Genomic DNA, 21,348 nt, shown 5'->3' with positions numbered 1-21,348 from the left:
CTGATATCATGACGGGGTGGGGTGAGGTGGGCTGAGGGGTGGGCTTAGTAACCTGGCACATGGGGCCCATCCCAGGCCCATCTCTCTCTAGCAGTCATGCGGGCAAGTCAGCTTCTCTGGGTCTCACTTTCCTCATCTGAAAAATGGGAATAATGAGAACTCTTGGTGGGGTTCAGGACTTGCCGGGGGTGTGCCGTTCTGCTCCTTCTCCGGGGATTCTTTGCTCCTCCATCCGCCCTGGCTCCTTCCCTTCTGCCCACAGATTTCCTCCAGTAGTTCCCACTGGCTCTTCCCTTAATCACCATCACAATTCCTTCCTTCAGAGCCGCACACATTCTAAAAAAGAAGTTTATACGCACTGCCTCTGCTTCCTGGCCTCCCACTCACTCCCTAACCCCTTCCCGGGGGCCTCTGGGTTCCCGACACTCTACGCAAACTGCTCTCAAAGTCAGCAGAGGCCTCCCCCCCATCTCAGCCTCAACCTTTCAGGGAAAATGAGCCCCATAAGCCCCCGGCTTCAAGAGAGCCTCTTGCCAGGGCCTTCAGGACCCACAGGGTTTGCCTCCCCACCTCCTGGAACTCATTCTGCTTCCCTCTGCCCCCGAAGCTCAGGGCTGTGCTGGCAGATGCCCCTCTCTGTACGCTCTCCAGGGTCCTTTAGCTGCCCTGGTTCCAAGTCCAGTTCTGCACAAGCAGTTCCCAAGTCCATTTCTCTGGTCTGTCAGATCACCCAGCTCGAATCCCACTTCAGGCCACTGACTGGCCTTTTCTACTGGGCTCTCTTTAGCACGTGAGAAGAAGGCCATTCAGTGCTGAACTCACTATGCTCTTCCCAGATCTATCTGCTCTCTTGCCAGCCCATCACCCCAGATCAAGCTTTTGACTCTTTATCCCTTTGTATAAATTTCTACCCATCCTCCAGGCCTGTTGTTTCCCTGGTCATGGCTCTTTAAACATGAACACAGAATCTAATTTTATTTCCAAAACATGAAACCAGCTCATCATTTAACTTTGTTCTTGATTAACCCTCTTTGGTCTTAAAACCAATAAATTATATAAATCTTGGATCTTTTTTTTTTTAAAAAACTCAGAAAAATAAACTCTGTTATGATAATCCACAACATATTATTCGGTTTGAATAAACTGTTGGCTTAAACCAAAACAAAACACCTTCTTAACACTATTGCAAATGTCTTAGAAACTCCCCACATATCATTATGCTTGTTTTCAGAAATAGCAGACCAGGTAGTATGGATTCACCTTCCTGCTGATGGCAACTAGAAATGCTGTGTATTAAAAAACAAAACTGAAAATGAAACAACAAACTGAAGTATCTGGGCGTTGATAATACAACTAAGGTAGTGGGGAATTGTTGGGCTAGGATTTGGAGGGGACTAGGGAGGTGAGCCTGCCTTCAGAAATGCCTTTCCTTTGGACTGGGGGAAGCAATTGAGAGGTAGAAAGAATGATCAGGACTTCTGAGGGCCTCCTGGGGATAAGAGACAAGGCCTATCAAGAGGAGTGTTTGCTGAACTCTCTTACTTTGGGCTGGGACCCCAAAGGACTGCACCTGAGGAGTTAGGATGAACCAGAAGTAGACAGGTTCTCACAGGGGCTGCAGCTCTGCTTTGACTCATCTCAATTCCTGAAATTGGGTTAAAGCGATCCAGTATTGCCGGTGCCTTCAGGCTACTGTAAATCCTCTCTGGAAGAAGATATCATCCTGGTGTTAGACCATTTCTACAAATGATTTTGCAACTACAGTGTCCAGAGCATACTGGTAAAAAAAACAAAACAAAACAAAACAAAAAAACCAAAAACCCCACAAAAACCCAAATCCTTAAAAACAGAACTAAAATAAAAAAATCAGACACATGATGAGACAGGACACATGAGAAAGTATATATAAAAAAATATATAACATCCTCTCTAGATATTGAAGTTATGCAAGCAGATTTAAATTAAAAAAAAATACAACACTTAGCATGACCAAGGAAATAAGTCAGGATTCAGAATTTTGACAGAGAATTGAAACTATTTTTTTCTACATGGAAACTCTAGAATTGAAAATTAAAATACCTGACACTAAGAATTCAAAAGATAGGTTTAGCAGCGTGTTAGACAAAACTGAATGAAGAATTAGTTAATTAGAAGTGGATGAGAATAAAACATCCAGAATGAAGCACAGAAAGGTAAAAGGATGGAAAATAGAAGACAGCCTAAGAGACCACAGGAAATAGTGGGAAAGTTTAAAAGAATGGAGCAGAAGCAATATATGAGGGGATGAAGGCTGAGATCTTCCAAAAACTGATGAAAGATATCAATCCATATGTTCAATAAGCCCTAGGAATCTAAATCAGAATAAGTCAAAAGGAATCTACACCTATTAGAGTAAGACTAAAAAGCACATCTTTTCTCTTGGAGTAGAAATAAAGGCTGAAAATCAAAGATATGGAGAAGATCTTAAAAAACAGAAAAAACACAGATTAGCTTCAAAGGGGCAACAATTAGATATAGAGTCGATTTCTCAATGGAAACAAGGGAAGCCAGAAGACAATAGAATTCTTCAGAGGGCTGAAAGAAAAATAACAGCCAACTTGTTATTCAATATCCCTCTGGATTATTCAGGAGGGAAGATGACATTAGACTAATAATTTTTAGACTGATAAAAACTGAGAGAATTAATCACCAGCAGAGCCATAGTAATAGGATATTTTTCAGGCAGAATGAAATAATCCCAAATGGAAGGTCAGAGATGCAGAAATGAATGAAAACCATTGAAAATGGTAAGCATGTGGATCATGTAAAATAATATTGGCTGTGTATAATAATAATAATATAATAGTGTTGAGGGGGAGTTAAGGTCCTAAGGTCCTTCCCTATATTTTGGGGGAAGAGAGTAAAAAAATCATTTAATGTTAGGATGTTAAGAAGGCATGCTGTAATCTTTGGGTAACTTCTAAAAGCCTGTAAAAGGGTGAATAACTTCTAAATTAATAGAGGAGGATAGTTGAATAAAATAATTCTAGCAGGAAGCAAAGGAAGGAGGGAAGAAGCAACATGGAGTAGGTAGGACATATAGAAAGCACTTAGTAAGATGGTAGATTTAAACTCAAATATAAAAATAATATTATTATATGTCAAATGACTAAATTTTCCCATTAAAAGGCAAAATTTTTCAGATTTTCATACTTATTTTGGATAAGACCCAAAATTCAAATATACACTGTTTATGTACAGGTCCTGAAATACAGAAAGAATGATAAGGGATGAGAAAAAGTAGAACATATAACACTAACAAAACAAAAAGCTATTAGAGTTATATTAAAATAATGGGTTTTAAAGCATTACTAGATATAAAGAGAGACCCTTCACAATTATATAAAATTTAATTCACTAGGAAGATGTAATTTTATATTTGCATGCACCTAGTAACTTGGCATCAAAACATACAAAGCAAAAATTGACAGAACCATATTATTGTACTTCAGATTCCTTTTCTGCTTCCGGAGGTCACAGAAGCTGGGCATTTCAGCTGTTAGGGCCCTCTCTCAGAAATATCCTATCTGGGGGGCGCCTGGATGGCTCAGTCGTTAAGCATCTGCCTTCGGCTCAGGTCATGATCCCAGGGTCCTGGGATCAAGCCCCTCATCAGGTTCCTTGCTCCACGGGAAGCCTGCTTCTCCCTCTCCCACTTCCCCTGCTTGTTCCCTCTCTCGCTGTGTCTCTCTCTGTCAAATGAATAAATAAAATCTTAAAAAAAAAAAAAAAGAAATATCCTATCTGGTTCATTTATGGAGTCGTTTTTGGATATGGAGCCATCTTGGCTAACTCACTTGTCTTATATGCAAAGAATGTGTGTTGCAGATACTATCAGTGCTTTACCTCATCTTACTCATCATTTTCCTACACAGCTACCTGGTAGCTTCCAATTGTAAGCACCTGAAACTCTTATACCTGAGGGCTTATTCTAGCTGCAGAGCCTGCTCCTGCATGTGGGACATTCCAAAAGCGTCAGAGTAAGTGCTCCCAGGAGCAACCCTCAAACAGTGGCTGGTGTGAGCCAGTCGATAAATACCCCTTACTCCTTTGCTCTTCAAGGAAACTTGGAGATGTACATTTTCCATTGTATTCCCAGAGACCTCCAGCAAGACTGACCTTCGGTTGCCCACAGGGATAACTGGCTTGATATAATTCCCCTTTCCCTCCCTTTTTTTGGCTATCTTCCCTTTCCTGCCCGATTTCCCTACTCCCCTCCTGTTATTCCTTAAGATCATCTTCCAAATAAAGTATATTCAAATAGTTTTCTTAGGGTCTACTTCTAGGGAAACTCAAACCAAAATAATATCCCTTGTTTTAATAAGAACATTACCAGTTCCTGTGATGTTGCTTGGCTCTAAGGTGGTCTCCATTCCTTCATCCCATCTTCTTGACCTGTCCTTATCCATGACATCATGTGTATCTTTCACCTGGACTGTTCTGACAGTGGTTTTCTGCCCCCATAATTTCCCTCCCATTGCTTCTCCACAGGCAGCCTCAGTAACCTTCCCGTTAAGCACAGAGCTCATCAATGCATACTTTCTACTCCAATATCTTCTGTGGCTTTCCACTGCCCACAACAGAAAATTCCGGTACTCAGCTTAGCATGCAAAGTCCACTGTGATCTAGCGTCAGTTCACCTTTTCAGTCACTCCCCATTCTCCTCTGCTTTCTTTCCAAAGCCTGTGCTCATTTCTCAGCCACCCTCATTTGTGGGCAACAGTCCTCATGTTCTACCATTGCCTATTATTATGCTCTCCCCTATTCCAGAGTCACAAGTCCATGAGCCATCCTTCAAGGCTCAGTTCAAATGACACCACTGTGAAGCCTTCCTGATGTCTCCCATTAGTCTTTGTGACTTTCCATAGTGCCTCAAACTTGGTGACTGTTTTGAGAACAGATGACATGAAATCCTCAAGAACAAAAATTCCTGGGTCTTCCTCATTGGATTACCTGTAAGACAAATATGCTGTGTAATTTGGGGTCAGTCCCTTATCCTTTTTGCTCTTAGTTACTACAACTGCACTTTAAGTACTTTCAACTAGAATCAGTGTTTCTCCAAGGAAGAATGGGGTGCAATTTTAAATTTTATTTCTAGTATAGTTAACATACAGTGTTATATTAGTTTCAAGTGTATAATATAGTGATTCAACACTTCCATACAACACATGGTGCTCATCACAAGTATGCTCCTTAATCCCCATCATCTATTTCCCCCATCCCACCTCCCCTTTGGTAACCATTAGTTTGTTCTCTATATTAAGAATCTGTTTATTGGCTTCTCTCTCTCTCTTTTTTCTTTGCTCACTTGTTTTGTTTCTTAAATTCCACATATGAGTGAAATCGTATGGTATTTGTCTTTTTCTGATTGACTTATTTCATTTGGCATTACATTTTCTAGCTCCATCCATGCCATTGCAAATGGCAAGATTTCGTTCCTTTTATTATGGCTGAATAATATTCCATTATATAGCTCATATATTCTTTTTTATATATATCTTTTTTCATTCTTATATGAGATTTACTCTTTTTAATTTAAATTCAATTAATTAACATATAATGTATTATTTGTTTCAGGGGTACAGGTCTGTGATTCGCCAGTCTTATACCCAGTGCTCACTACAACACATACAGTCCCCAATGTCTGTCACCCATTTACCCAACCCCCTACCACCCTCCCCTCCAGCAACCCTCAGTTTGTTTCCTATGATTAAGAGTCTCTTATGGTTTGTCTCCCTCTTTGGTTTCATCTTGTTTCATTTTTTCCTCTCTTCTTGTATGATCTTCTGCCTTGTTTCTTAAATTCCACATTTCAGTGAGATCATGTGATAATTGTCTTTCTCTGATTGACTTATTTCACTTAGCATAATGCCCTCTAGTTCCATGCACGTTGTTGCAAATGGCAAGATTTCATTTTTTGATGGCTGCATAATATTCCTGTGTGTGTGTGTGTGTGTGTGTATACACACATCACATCCTCTTTATCCAGTCATCTGTTGATGGACATCTGGGCTCTTTCCACAGTTTGGCTATTGTGGACATTGCTGCTATAAACACTGGGGTGCAGGTGCCCCTTTGGATCACTACATTTGTATCTTTGGGGTAAATACCCAGTAGTGCAATTCCTGGGCCATAGCGTAGCTCTATTTTCAACTTTTTGAGGAACTTCCATACTGTTTTCCAGAGTGGCTGCACCAGCTTGCATTCCCACCAACAGTGTAGGAGGGTTGCCCTTTCTCCGCATCCTTGCCAACATCTGTCGTTTCCTGACATGTTAATTTTAGCCATTCTGACTGGTGTGAGGTGTATCTCATTGAGGTTTTGATTTGTATTTCCCTGATGCTGAGTGATGTTGAGCACTTTTTCATGTGTCTGTTGGCCATTTGGATGTCTTCTTTGGAGAAATATCTGTTCATGTCTTCTGCCCATTTCTTGATTGGATTCTTTATTCTTTGGGTGTTGAGTTTGATAAGTTCTTTATAGATTTTGAATACTAGCCCTTTATCTAATATGTCATTTGCAAATATCTTCTCCCATTCTGTTGTTTGTCTTTGGTTTTGTTGACTGTTTCCTTTTCTGTGTAAAAGCTTTTTATCTTGATGAAGTCCCAATAGTTCATTTTTGCCTTTGTTTCCCTTGCTTTTGGAGACGTGTCTAGCAAGAAGTAGCTGTGGCTGAGGTTGAAAAGGTTGCTGCCAGTGTTCTCCTCTAGAATTTTGTTGGATTCCTGTCTCATATTTAGGTCTTTCATCTGATTTTGAGTCTATTTTTGTGTGTGGTGTAAGGAACGGTCCAGTTTCTTTCTTCTGCATGTGGCTGTCCAATTTTCCCAACACCATTTGTTGAAGAGACTTTTTTCCATTGGATATTCTTTCCTGCTTTGTCAAAGATTAGTTGACTATAGAGTTGCATCATGAATCCATTTCTGGGTTCTCTATTCTGTTCCATTGATCTATGTGTCTGTTTTTGTGCCAGTACCATACTGTCTTGATGATTACAGCTTTGTAATAGAACTTGAGATAAGGAATCATGATGCCACCAACTTTGGTTTTCTTTTTCAACATTCTTTTGGCTATTTGGGGTCTTTTCTAGTTCCATACAAATTTTAGGATTATTTGTTCCAGTTCTGTGAAAGAAGTTGATGGTATTTTGATAGAGATTGCATTGAATGTGTAGATTGCTCTAGGTAGCATAGACATTTTAATAATATTTGTTCTTCCAATCCATGAACATGGAATATTTTTCCATTTCTTTGTGTCTTCCTCAATTTCTTTCATGAGTATTCTATAGTTTTCTGAGTACAGATTCTTTGCCTCTTTGGTTAGGTTTATTCCTAGGTATCTTATGGTTTGGGGTGCAATTATAAATGGGATCAATTGCTTAATTTTTCTTTCTTCTGTCTCATTGTTGGTGTATAGAAATGCAACTGATTTCTATGCATTGATTTTATATCCTGCCACTTTACTGAATTCCTGTATGAGTTCTAGCAATTTTGGGGTGGAGTCTTTTGGGTTTTTCCACATAGAGTATCATGTCATCTGCAAAGAGTGAGAATTTGACTTCTTCTTTGCCGGTTCAGATGCCTTTTATTTCTTTTTGTTTTCTGATTGCTGAGGCTAGGACTTCTAGGACTATGTTGAACAACAGTGGTGATAGTGGACATCCTTGCTGTGTTCCTGACTTTAGGGGAAAAGCTCTCAGTTTTTTCCTATTGAGAATGGTATTCGCTGTGGGCTTTTCATAGATGGCTTTTATGATATTGAGGTATGTATCCTCTATCCCTACACTGTGAAGAGTTTAAATCAAGAAAGATGCTGTACTTTGTCAAATGCTTTTTCTGCATCTATTGAGAGGATCATACGGTTCTTGTCCTTTCTTTTATTTATGTAGTGTATCATATTGATTGATTTGAACCAACCTTGCAGCCCAGGGATAAATCCCACTTGGTGGTGGTGAATAATCCTTTTAATGTACTGTTGGATCCTATTAGCTAGTATTTTGATGAGAATTTTTGCATCCGTGTTCATCAGGGACATTGGTCTGTAATTTTCCTTTTTGGTGAGGTTTTTGTCTGGTTTTGGGATCAAGGTAATGCAGGCCTCATAAAAAGAGTTTGGAAGTTTTCCTTCCATTTTGATTTTTTTGAAACAGCTTCAGAAGAATAGACATTAATTCTTCTTTAAATGTTTGGTAGAATTCCCCTGGGAAGCCAGCTGGCCCTGGGCTCTTGTTTGTTGGAAGATTTTTGACTATTGCTTCAATTTCCTTGCTGGTTATAGGTCTGCTCAGGTTTTCTATTTCTTGCTGGTTCAGTTTTGGTAGTTGATATGTCTCTTGGAATGCATTCATTTCTTCCAGATTGCCTAATTTGTTGGCATATATTTGCTCATAATATGTTCTTACAATTGTTTGTATTTCTTCGGTGTTGGTTGTGATCTCTCCTCTTTCATTCATGATTTTATTTATTTGAGTCCTTTCTCTTTTCTTTTTGATAAGTCTGGCCAGGGGTTAATCAATCTTATTAAGTCTTTCAAAGAACCAGCTCCTAGTTTCGTTGACCTGTTCTACTGTTCTTTTGGTTTCTATTTCATTGATTTCTGCTCCGATCTTTATTATTTCTCTTCTCCTCCTGGGTTTAGGCTTTATTTGCTATTCTTTCTCCAGCTTCTTTAGCTGTAGGGTTAGGTTGTGTATTTGAGACCTTTCTTGTTTCTTGAGAAGGGCTTGTATTGCTATATACTTCCCTCTAAGGACCATCTTTACTGCATCCCAAAGATTTTGAACAGTTGTATTTTCATTTTCATTTGTTTCCATGAATTTTTAAAATTCGTCTTTAATTTCCTGGTTGACCCATTCATTCTTTAGTAGGATGCTCTTTAACCTCCAAGTATTTGAGATCTTTCCAACTTTCCTCCTTTTCTAGTTTCAAAGCATTGTGGTCCAAAAATATGCAGGGAATGATCCCAATCTTTTGGTATTTGTTGAGACCTGATTTGTGACCCAGGATGTGATCTATTCTGGAGAATGTTCCATGTGCACTCGAGAAGAATGTGTATTCTATTGCTTTGGGGTGGAATGTTCTGAATATATCTGTGAAGTCCATCTGGTCCAGTGTGTCATTCAAAGCCCTTATTTCCTTGTTGATCTTTTGCTTAGATGATCTGTCCATTGCAGTGAGGAGGGTATTAGAATTCCCCACTCTTATTGTATTATTATTGATGTGTTTCTTTGATTTCATTATTAATTGGCTTATATAATTGGCTGCTCCCATGTTAGGGGCATAATTATTTATAATTGTTAGATCTTCTTGTTGGATAGACCCTTTAAGTATGATATAGTGTCCTTCTTCATCTCTTTGGTTTAAAATCTAATTTGTCTGATATAAGGATTGCCACCCCAGGTGTTTTTTCTTTTAATGTACATTAGCATGATAAATGGTTTTCCACTCCCTCACTTTAAACCTGGAGGTGTCTTTGGGTCTAAAATGAGTCTGTTGCAGACAGCATATTGATGGTTCTTGCTTTTTTATCCAATCTGAAACCCTGTGTCTTTTGAGTGGGGCATTTAGCCCATTTACATTCATATCTCACATATTCTTTATCCATTCATCTATCGGTGGACAGAGGAGTGTAGTTCTTCGTTGTGCAAACTGCCTTGTGCTTTGTGGGATATTTAGCATCTCTGGCCCATGGCACCCAGTGCCAGACCACCTCTCATCATTGTTACAATAAAAAAGACTAACACATTTTCAAATGCTCTAGGAATATCTCCACTAGACTGGGTGATTCCTCAGGATCTTCCAGTTTGGATATTCTTGGAATCCTCTGGTTAGTATGTAGGGACCACTGGTGGCCCAGAAACATGCAGAGGCCTGAATCGTGGGTCAATGCTGGGGAAAAGCTTGAACCAAACTGGAGACAATGCCCATACCATGACCGGGCACCTGAGGATAGAACTAGTGTCCAGTGTCCCAATCTTCAAAGGGGCACAAACTCCCAGCCAGCTCTGGCTGGCTTCCCAATCTGAGGAGTTTCAGTCTGCCCTGATGGACAGGAGTCCAGACAGTAGGTGATATTCTGGTGAGGAAAGGACAACCTACAGCAGTACTCCATGGGTAGGGACCAGCTGGCAGGGCAAGGGCTAGGACTTGGACAACATCATGAGCAATCAGAGGATTTGCAAGAGCAAGTTAAGAAGTCAGTTTCCTTATGCAGGCCATCCCAGGAGGTTGGTGGGGTGGATGGGGGACAGCTGTGACTTGGAGAGCAGGACAGGGCTCGAGACTGACCACCAGGCTTGTGGGCAGTGGTTATGGGCAGTAGGATGGTTGTGATAACACTGATCTGGAGGAGGCTGCAAACACACTTGGTTGTCCAGTCTCGTTGGTGGCAGTGGGTAGGGGCTGAGAAAGATTGCTGCGTTCATGAGAGACGAACACTGACCAGGGATGAGACAAATGAAGAGCAGCCATTCCTCAGAGGTAGTTTGTGGCTGGGGCTCTGGGGAAACCAGAATGTTGCCCAATGTTGAAAGCTCAGGGTGAGTTTTCAGAAGGTTCTGGGAATTGCTCCACTCACTAACTCACCGAGTCATCCATCCCACAAGCGTCTCTGAGGCTGCTATGAGACCAACCCTATCTTGTACATGTTCTGGGACCATAGTTCCTCTGGCGTGAGGTGTCAGAGCTTTGGTGACTGGTAAAGGAGGAACTTGGCAGGAGAAGAATTTGTTAGTATTTCTCCAGCGGGGCCTAGGAGAGGCTGCTCTGAGTTGAGACCACTGGCCTCAAACAGGTAAGGGGCAGGAAGGAGGAGGGCTGGAAAGGACAATGCTGGGTAGAGTGCCACCTGAGCTCACGTGTGCAACCACCCTGTGAGTTAGAGGCTCTGCTTTCCCTTGTTTCGCAGATGAGCAGAGGCTCATTCTTGGGTTCAGAAGGGCATTTCTCCAGGTTCTTCCAGCTTGAGCTGCCCCGAGAATCTCCAACGGCCCTTGCTGCGATCTTGGGATCTCAGGTGGCGGCTGCTGGAGTGGGAGGCGGGCGGTCTCGGGGCTCCCTCTGCTCCTTCTGACGGCAACGTCTGGGCCTCAGCGGGAACACCATCCATCGGTTTGCCACAAGCCTGGTTATACGGCTGGCCTCCTGGAATCTGCTCACCCTCAGGCAAACTGATAAAACCAGATTTTTGAACTTGCCACACCAGGGACCGAGGTTTGGTGACTCCACGGTGCACCTAAGAATGCTGGCTAACATGTTCTAACACGAGTACTTGTGATGTGCCCGGCACTGCTCTCCGCAGTTGAGCTATATTCATTCACTGGAGCTGGACACCAACCTGGGAGCTAGGTACCCTTGTTGGCCTCGTCTTATAGACGAGGAGACAGAGGTATGGAGAGGCTGAGTAACTTGCCTATAGTCGCACAGCTGATAATGGGCAAATCCGGGTTCAAATCCTGGTATGTTGGCTCCAGAGGCTCCAGAAGTGTAGTCAGGGGCTGGCTGAAGCAGACCGCCCCCCTCTGAGTTAAGGACACCTGGATTTGGTCCCCCAAAGGCTGCAGTGGCATTTCAGTGAATTAGCTATGTGACCTGAAACACATCCCTTACTCACCTGAATATCCGTTTTCGCCCTGGTTGAATGAAAGGATTGAAATGCAGGATCCCAACTTGGTTCCAGCTCTGACATTTCAAGAGGCTTCATCAGGCTAAAATAAGCAGCGAGAGGCACATTGTGGTTGCGAAAGGGAGCCTGGGATGTGCGTGCTAGAAGCCAGGAGGCTCTCCCTGGTGAGGAAGCATGGAGGGCTAATTGCGAGTGCATGAGCTCAGCTGGGGGCCACTTTCTCCCCTCTGTGTCCACAGCTGGCTGTGAGTCACTGACGGGTCACTGGCCACAGCAGGGCTGCTGGAGACAGGGCAGGCCCAGAGCACGGACAGAAGACAAGTCCAACTTGGTCCCAGCCTTAGGGGCCCCAGGGCGCGTTCTTCCCAGTCCCTGTCTAGATGCTACTGCACTCCGGCTAGAAAGTGCTCCATCTCTGTCTCCCCAAGCAGAACACCCCTTTCTATCTCAGCTCTGTCAGCCCTGGTCCCTGGGCTGCTCAGCTCACACCCAGTGGACCCCTCCTCTGAGCCAGCGGTGGGATAGAGGCAGCTAAGACTACAATTCCTGCTCTCAGGAAGCTCATAGAGCTTGGGGGTGAGGGGTGGGGCAGGGAGAGGGCTCCTGTCTCAGGCTTCTGAACATGCCAGGGGGAGCTCAGAGCCAGGGCACCTGCCCCGCCCACCCCAGCCTCTGCAGGCCAGGTCATTGCCAAGTGAGACCAGGTGCCAAGTTCCTCCTTCTCAATCCCATCCCCAACCCCGAGGAGGAAGCTGCCGCAGGAGCATTGACCTCAGGACGGATTCGTGCCAAGGGGTCAGCCTCTGGGAAAGTAGCCCAAAGGGGGTGACCTTTTTGGGAAGAGTGAGAGGGGAATCAGGATGGAGCTGCTCCCAAGACACCTCTGTCCTTGCCCTGCTGCAAATGTCATCCAGCACGACACGTCTGGCATTGCTGGATGGATTAGAAGTGTGCTTTTCTGTAAGTGAGTGTGCGGCGTGCATCTCGGGGCCCATGGCTATTTGTCCACCTGGGGTCTGATTCAGATGCAATTCTGAGACATGGGTCAGCTGTCTGCAGCCTCCTGCTCATGTGTGAATACTCGGTAGTAATCATCCTCATTCATTCATTCATTCATTCATTCATTCATTCATTCATTCACGTAATAGCATCTCTGCCAAGTGCTCCCCTTGGTTCTGCTTAAACTCCTCCTGAGAAACTCACTGTCTTCTGGGGCAGCCTGATCCACATTGTGACCATCTGACTTCGAAAACCTTCCTATTGATGATTTGAAATCTGACTCCCTGGGCTGACCTTCTGCTGGTGCTCCTGCTCCTTCTGCCCCTGGAGAACCTACATATGGCAGCCCTCGGACAGTTCAAGGTACCCCCATTCCCCCGCCCGCCCTCCTTCTCTCTTTCTTCCCTCCTCTGTAGACATTTCTGGAGCTCCTATGATGTGCCAGGCACCAGGAAAAAATAGTAAGCAGCGGCACCTATGGCCCTCGACCTCACGGTGCTTACAGTCCATTAGGGAGACACCATGAACGGAACACTCACATGGGTAAAACTGCTTCTGGTAATGGCCTACCCCAAGACCAGGGCTGGGTGGCAGGCAGAGCATATAAACGTGGGACATAACCGACAGCGAGGTCAGAAAAGGCTTCCCTAAGGAAGTAGAGCGGTAGCTGCTGGGAAGAAGGTACAGAGCTTAACGAGCTGAGGAGCTGGAGACTCACCAGTATGCAAAGGCTGTGGCTGGAGCGGGGGCCTCCCAGATGCCGGAGTCTTGTTTTGGGGGCTAAACATCCTTGTGGTAGTTCCTCCTATGATGGGCTTTCTAGATCCTTCTGCACGCTGTCACTCTGTCATTGTCCCCTTCAGGGGGAGATCCCCAGGTCTGGACCCACGGCTCCTGGAGGGCCTGGCCAACTCAGAGCCTGGGGGCTGCCCCTCTCTCTTCTAGCTGGCTGCTGTCCTCCCATTAGCACAGCTCAGATCTGCATATTCCTCGCTCCCTAGGGAACAAGTCCCCTCCCAGCAATGCTCACCCAAATCCATCTTACTTGTGCCCCCCACCCCCAGCCTGCATCTGAGCTGTTCGGTATCTGACCTTGCGTTCGCGTCCTTGTGTTGGTGTACGAATGCTCATCTCTCTGATGTGGCCTGCTTGTTCCAGTCCAGCAGAGTCTGTTCTGAGTCTAGATTCTGCTGCTGGCTGGCATGTGCGGGGCTGCATTCCCTGTGAATGTGAGCGGCCAAGGAGTTCGCATGTCCTGTCTGCGTATCCTGGACAAGGTACCGGCAGGCAAGGTCTCAGAGAGTGTGGGGGGTGACCGGGAAGGCAAGAGGCCCGAGAGCTTGGGACGGGGGTTTGGAGGAGCAGCTACTCGGGCTCCAGAGAGACGTGCTAAGGGCCTGAGGCCTACACTATGCTCCAACCACACTGTTCTGTGATCTCTGACCCCTGTCCTGTGCCTTTCTGCAGCCCTCGTCAATGCAGACCAAGGAGTGGGGCCAGCTGCATGTGTGTTTGTGCATGTGTGGTATGCCCACGTCTGTCTGTGTCTGCGGGTGTGAGGTGTATGAATGTGTGTGAGTTGTCCGATTAGGCCTTGTCTCTAGGGGACAAATGACTGTGTGTGTGTGTGTGCCAGTAGTAACCCTGTCACTCGGGGGGATCCAGGTCACCAGAGCCTTGGAAGAGCTTCCACCAGACCTGCCTTGCCTAACAGCCATACCAGGTGACCCCATCTGCCCTCCTGCCCTCCTGTCTGCCTTCAGGGTCCTCGCTTACCACCCTAGTCCCTCGGGGAGCTGACTGGGCAAGCGGGCAGGACCCCTACCCCAGTCCTTTACTTCTGTCCACAGGTCACCCTGCTGCTGGTGCCATCCCTCTGGCCCCCCTTTTTACCTCATCACTTCCCCTGTCACCCCTCTCCTCACCTTTTCAGACTCAGCTGAGGCATGGACTCCTCCAGGAAGCCCTCCCTGATCCACCTCTGTGTTCTCACAGACTCGAGGCCCTAAGGGGGCAGGGCCCCTGTGGGATTTATTATAGTGTTAGAGGCTAAAACTCAATACATCTTTTTTTTTTTTTTAAAGATCTTATTTATTTATTTGAGAGAGAATGAGATAGAGAGAGAGAGCATGAGAGGGGGGAGGGTCAGAGGGAGAAGTAGACTCCCTGCTGAGCAAGGAGCCCGATGCGGGACTCGATCCTGGGACTCCAGGATCATGACCTGAGCCGAAGGCAGTCGCTCAACCAACTGAGCCACCCAGGCGCCCCATCTTTTTTTTTAAATTTTATTTTATTTATTTGAGAGAGAGAGAGAGCGAGCACAAGCAGGGGTGGGGGCAGAGGGAGAGGGAGAAGCAGGCTCCCCGCTGAGCAGGGAGCTCGACTTGGGGGTCGATCCCAGGACCCCGAGATCATGACCTGAGCCGAAGGCAGACACTTCGACTGAGCCACCCAGGCGCCCCAAAACTCAATACATCTTATTAGATGAATGAAACAGTAATCTCTCTGGGCTTCATATTTCTTATCTGTAAAATGAAAATAAATGAAATTTGACACACAGGGTTCTGAAGCGGGTTGTGGGAGATGGTGCTTGTGAATGTCCTACTATCATGCTGGGCATATAGCAGATGTCCTGAAACACTCCTCACTTGTTTGCCCTTTAATGTTTGTGAGCCCGTGTTCTTTTCTGTTTAAAAATATTGTACATTTTTGGACTCCTTTTGTTTCCAGAGCATGACTGGCTTCTCGGAGCTCAGGTCTCCACTCAAATGTCACCTCCTCCCAAAGACAGTCTTTGACTATGCCATCTGAAATCGCCCCACCCATCCCACACTCTCCACTCCAAGTCTTATCATGACCTGAACTTTTGTCTTTTCTGACTTGTTGATCAACTGTCATCCCTCCCTAGAATGTGAATACCACGAGGGCAGAGACTTTGGCTGATTTTTCTACTCCCGTAGCCCCAGTGCCCAGAGCTGTGCCTGGCAGAGAACAGAGATCCAGGAGTTCCCTAGGCCAAGGCAGTGAAGTCTCTAGGGGACAAATGACTGTGTGTGTGCGTGTGCATGTGCGTGTGTGTTTGGGATAGAGAATGGTGAGGTACCCTGAGGGAAATCGGGAAAAATGGTCTGTCCGGGGCTGTGCAGGTGCAGGCTGCCTGGGGGTGTAAGTGTGGGGGCAGCACCTCCTTTGCCTGGTGACCCTGGGGGGCTGGGCTGAACACAAGCCTTTCTCAGCACCCCTGAGCACAGGCCATCTGTTGGCAAGGAGGGACCGGGGTACTTCGGCAGTTCCCCCACTCTGGAGGGACCCGCCCCGCTGCCCTGTGCTGGGACCCCAGGCCCAGGCCTGCCTCTTATTGGTGCTATCTTTCTTCCCTCTGTGGCACTTGCTCCCTTGCTCAGTCTGGCCTTCCTGTCACCAGTGCCCCAGGGGCTGCCTCCCGCCTGCATTCCCTGTTGGCACCAAATGCTCACACTTACAGCTTTAGTGGTGCTGTGGAGCTCCCTGGGTCTCCTGCAGTGGGGTACACCACCCCAGTTGGGTTTCCTGGTGCTCAGCCTCCTACAGCTCAACCACTGTGGGGCCCTTACCAGCCCCCCACCCCTGCCACTCTGGTCCTTGTCCTAGGCATAGTGAGAGGGATTCCAGAAAAAGGTGCAGAGGCTCCTGCCATAAGTGCTGCCCCTCCCACTGGGGAAGGGCCCTCTCTGTCTCCACTCATCCCACTCTCCCCCCAGCTGAGGGGCCCAGCACCAGAGAAACCCACCTGACTTCTGGCTGGGGCGGGGTGGGTGGGTAGGGAGGGCAGTGAGCGTTTGCACGGACCCAGCTTTGGACCCAGGCCCCTGCCCAGCCCTGCTGGAGTTACCCAGTGTTGAAAGGATGCCCCCTATCTGTTTGAGCCCCCCACCCTGTTACCCCGGGGCCCTGCTCCCTACACCCAGAAGGCCCACAATCACTGCTTCATGCTCAGAGCTGTCAGAACCCCCAGTTCGAGAGCTCCCAGCCCTGGCAGGGCCCCAGAATGCTTGCAAGGGAAGGATTTCAGTGTTCAGAGGTTTATGAAGTGTGCTCTCTGGAGTGCCCTGGAGCTGATGTGTGTGTGTGTGTGTGTGTGTGTGTGAGAGAGAGAGAGAGAGAGAGAGAGAGAGATGGACTAGGGTTCTGGGCCCCCACTCCTATTTTGACCATAGAACCCCAAACATTTTCTGTGTTACCAGTAGAGATGCCACTTAAGTTACTAAACAGAAGGATCCATTATTTAAAAAAAAAAGTTTGAAAATCATGAAAATTGGACAAAAGTCCTTTTATATATGGGGAAACTGAGGCCCAGAGGAGCACATAGCTTCTCAAGGTCACAGTGGGATCAGTGGCAGAGCTGGTACCATACCAGACTGCCTGGCTCATAGGCTGACATTCTTGCCAAGATCAGGCTGAAATGTCCCTCTCAGGAGGTGGCAATTGGGGGTGGAGTGCCAGGAAGGCCCCATCCAGAGAAGCGGGTTAAGGTCACAGCCTCCCCACCCCACAGGCCCCCTGTGAAGGGCCTGGGAGAAGAGCTGCATTGGAAAGGTGGCTCAATTCTTAACTGGACGCTTGAGGTTTTGAAGTGGGAAGGGGCAGGATGAGGAAGAGTGGAGAGTAAGCAGGGGACAGGGATTCCTCCTCTGGGGCACTCACACCCGCTCCCCCATTCAGAGCACCAAAGGCCCTCCTGCCAGTTTGAGATTGCCTCTACATTCTTTTTTTTTTTAAAGATTTTATTTATTTGATAGAGAGACACAGTGAGAGAGGGAACACAAGCAGGGGGAGTGGGAGAGGGAGAAGCAGGCTTCCCGCCGAGCAGGGAGCCCAATGCGGGGCTTGATCCCAGGACCCTGGGATCATGACCTGAGCCGAAGGCAGCCGCTTAATGAATGAGCCACCCAGGTGACCCCCCCCCCTTTTTTAAGAGAGACTGCTTCTATATTCTCCCATGGTCATTCTGATAGGTCTCCATAGGAGGAGGAAGGCTGCTCCAGGGGTCCCCCCCCCCCCACAGCCGTGACCCACTGGAAGCAGCCTCTGACCCCAAGCACCTGAGTTCCAAGCAGAGGGAGCTTGGGCCAGGCATAGAGGGGGGCTGGGTGGCCTTGAGGTGATGACTTCTGCAGTGGGGAAGTTGCGAAGAAGGGGGTGGGGATTTCAGTCTCAGGGTTCCTGTGGACACCCCCCTACTGACAACAGCAGAAATGGCACAGTAGGGGGCCCTATGGCACTCACCATGTCTCCTCTCAGTGTCCAGATGGGCACCTGGGAAAACGCTACTGGATGAAAGAATGTGTCCATTTCCCCCCAGGCCCCCCATAGTCACCAGCCCCTCCCTCTCCCCACACCTCTGTCCTTTAGAGACTACAAGGACTGAGTTATTCTTAGTAGGTTTCATTCATCAAAGCGTGACAAACGGTGTCCTGGGAGGAATGCCTGGGTGCTGCCAGAGCCAGAGGGCTAGGGTGGGGTGCAAAGGCCCCATCTCAGGCGAGAATCCAGTGCCTTCAAGGAGCTCCAGACGGAGGGAGAGACACAGCCCTGCCCTCAGGGAGCCCCAGTCTGAGAGGGGACACAGTCCTATCCTCAGAGAGTCCCAGTATGGGGAGGGGGAGACACAGCCCTGCCCTCAGGGAGCCTCAGTCTGAGGGGGAGACACAGCCCTGCCGTCGAGGAGCTTCCTGTGATGGAGGATACTACCCCCACACCCCAGTCCCCTAGCCCTCAGTAAGATCCTAGACTAAAGGGAGAGATCCAACATCCTGCCCTCAAGGAACCTTTAGTTGCGTGGCAGAAAAACTGCTACCATCCCTGCTGGGGAAGGCACACCCAAGGCACAGATTGAAACACAAGATGAAAAAAAAGGGGTATCAGAGGGGTTTCCAGAGGCATGTGCAGCCCCCACTGCCACCGCATCTGGGAAGCCTAAAGGGGGGCACCCAGGGTCACTCGCCTGGGCAGGCTTACCGAGAAACATGCAAAGACCACATGGGGGTGGCGCCCAGACCAAGATCCCGGCACCTGAGGAACAGTTAAAGGCAAAGCCAGGTGGACTGGTTTCAATCAGGGGTCTCAAACCCAAATGCCTTTGGGGACTAGTCTAACCACGCTGGCCTTTGCCAATGGGGAGGGCAGTCAGACAGCTCACACTGTCTGTCAGCTCTCATATTCAATACAAAAAAACACACATACTCATTGCAGGCCAAACAAAACCTCACTAAAGATTAAACTTGGCCCAAGGCCATGAGTCTGCAGCCCCCTGGACATCAGAAAAGAATTCCTGATAGAGGCAAGGTTTAAGCCTGGTTTGGATAAAGAAGCTGACAGCCAAGTTGCTCCTCCTTAGTCCCGGCCACCAGGCCTGGCTTCTGTGTCTTCAGGGCCTTCTCCCACCCTTCCTGGGATGCAAGACTTTAGCCACTCCTCACTAGCTCCCTTCTGACACACAGGCCACAGCTGGTGGGCCTCCCCGCCCCCCTGCAGCTCCAGGTCTGTGATGAGGGTATCACCTTTCCTTGCGAGAGGGTAATTTTCCTGTCAGGGGAAGGAGCCTGTGGGGCAGGTCACAAGCCACCCTGAAATAAGCTGATCTGGGAGTTCTGGCTGGGTGGCCTTCCCCGTGAAAACCTTCACTTTTCTGGGCCTCGAGTGCAAAATGGGGATACTCTTGCCCTGGTGCCCTGGCCCTGGACAGTTACTTTCCACGGGCCTCAGTGTCCCTGTCAATGGCGGGTCCTGCCTCCTCCCCACTCTCCGAGTCCCTTGTCCCGAGTCCCTTGTCCCTTCCGGACAGGCAACTGGAGAGCTGTCGGCTCACGGGAGGGAGGGGCGGGGCTGCCTTCTGCACCTTGAGGCTCGGGTCTCCAAGTCCTGCACCTCCCCTCTCCCCATCACAGGTGGGGTCTCAGGGCAGTCTCGGAGGGCGACCGGAGACGGCGGCGGGCAGAGCCACCGCGCGCGCTCCTGGGGCCCGGGGACAGGGGACGGGTCCTAATTAGGGCGCGTTGGCCGAGCGCAGCAAAGCGCCGCGGAGGAGAGCGGCGGTGGGTAATTAGAGCGCGTTAGCCGTGCCCCTGCGATCCTGTCATTTCTCCGCGGTCTCCGGGCGTGTGGTGGGAGGTGAAGCGATGCGGGCTCGGCTCTGAGTCAGACTCTCCGAGGTCCGGGTGGGGACGCAGGGGGCGGCAGAGGCCGTGGAGAAAGGACTCCTGCCGCGGGAGGCGCCATCGCCTTCCCCCGGCGCGGAGTCACCTGTCCAGGGGCTGCTCGCCCGGCGCCCCACTGCCGCGCGCACGGGAGGGCGTGGCCTGGGGCGTGGCCAGGAGGGGGCGTGACCCCCGCCTCCCCTGGCTTCCAGGGGGCGCTCTTCGGTCCAGCGGATCTTCCGCGGGCATCGAGTGGTGTCCCCGCACCTAGCCATGTGGCCCGCTCCCCGCGCGCAGGTGGGCTGAAAGAGATGCAGAGGCAATGCGCGAGGCAGAGAGTCCCCAAATTCCGTCAGCGATGGGCAACAGGTCTTAGGACGGCGATAGAAAAAAAAAAAAGAGAGAGAGCTCTCAGAAGGGAGTGGGGACGCATGTTGTACCCGAGCCCTGAAATCAATTCTGGGGGAGCAGGGAGGAGCCAGTGGGGGGCTGAGGCTGGGAGGGGAGTTTATTTATTAGCCAGATTAGCCAGCATTAATGGGGGAGCAGTGGTGGCCGGCGGCGGCAGGGACATAGTTGGCATAGCTGGCATAGCGGCGGGGCCTCCCGCGGCGCGGGGCTCTGACGGCTTCAAAGGGGCTTAAAGAGGCCCGTGGTGGCACTGCCACGGCCCCGCGGGGGAGGGCGTGGGCGCAGGCGGTGGGGGAGAAGGCGGCCATTGTGCACCGAGGGATTAGGGATCTGGCCTGGAAGGAATTTTAAACTGCTGCGAGCCAGCGCCCCAGGACTCCCCTCCCGCCCCACCACTGCTCTCCTGAGCTGGAGCACGCTGCGATGTTTACCTGCATTTTGGTGTCTGGGGGTCCTCCGCCTTCCTTCCTCCCTTAGATCGGACGCATCTAGGGTTGTCAGCTTTGACAAATAAAAGTACAGGATGTCCGGTTAAATTTGAATTCCAAATAAACAATGAATACTTTTTTTTTTTTTAGTGTAAGTACGCCCCAAATGTTGTATGGGATATACTTATACTAAAACATGATTCGTCGTTTATCTGAAATTCAAATTTAACTGGACGTCTTGTATTTTTTTCTAGCAGCACTAAAGTCACTGAAATGTCTAACCCACGTCAGCAACAGATTGGGGGGCCCAGAAAGATTCTATGTGGCCGGGTGTCTCTACCCTCAGACTAAGTTTCTTGAAGCCGGGTACTCTGTTTCACCCTTCAGAATGGAGCTTTGATGGTAGAACACGTCTCCATCGGAGTGGGATCTTCCTGAGGATGGGGGCTGAATTTCAGATTGGAGCTAGTAGGTCGATGTCTGAGTCCCCTTCATCACACTGGGCACACCCTGAGGCAGGGTCTGTGTGCTATTGGGAGGGCGGGTCTGTCTCCTCCCTCAGGCAGGTGGAGGGCCCTCCCCCCATTAGTATAGCTCCCTGCCCACAGGGGGCGCTAAGGGCCCAGAGCACTGACCTGCAGATGGATGCGTCCTGGATTTTGGCGCTCAGGG

The sequence above is a fragment of the Mirounga leonina genome, unplaced genomic scaffold (genome assembly GCF_011800145.1).
Source record: "Mirounga leonina isolate KUSES-001 unplaced genomic scaffold, KU_Mleo_1.0 Mir_53, whole genome shotgun sequence".
Lineage (NCBI taxonomy): Eukaryota > Metazoa > Chordata > Mammalia > Carnivora > Phocidae > Mirounga > Mirounga leonina.
This window is presented reverse-complemented; position numbering follows the sequence as displayed.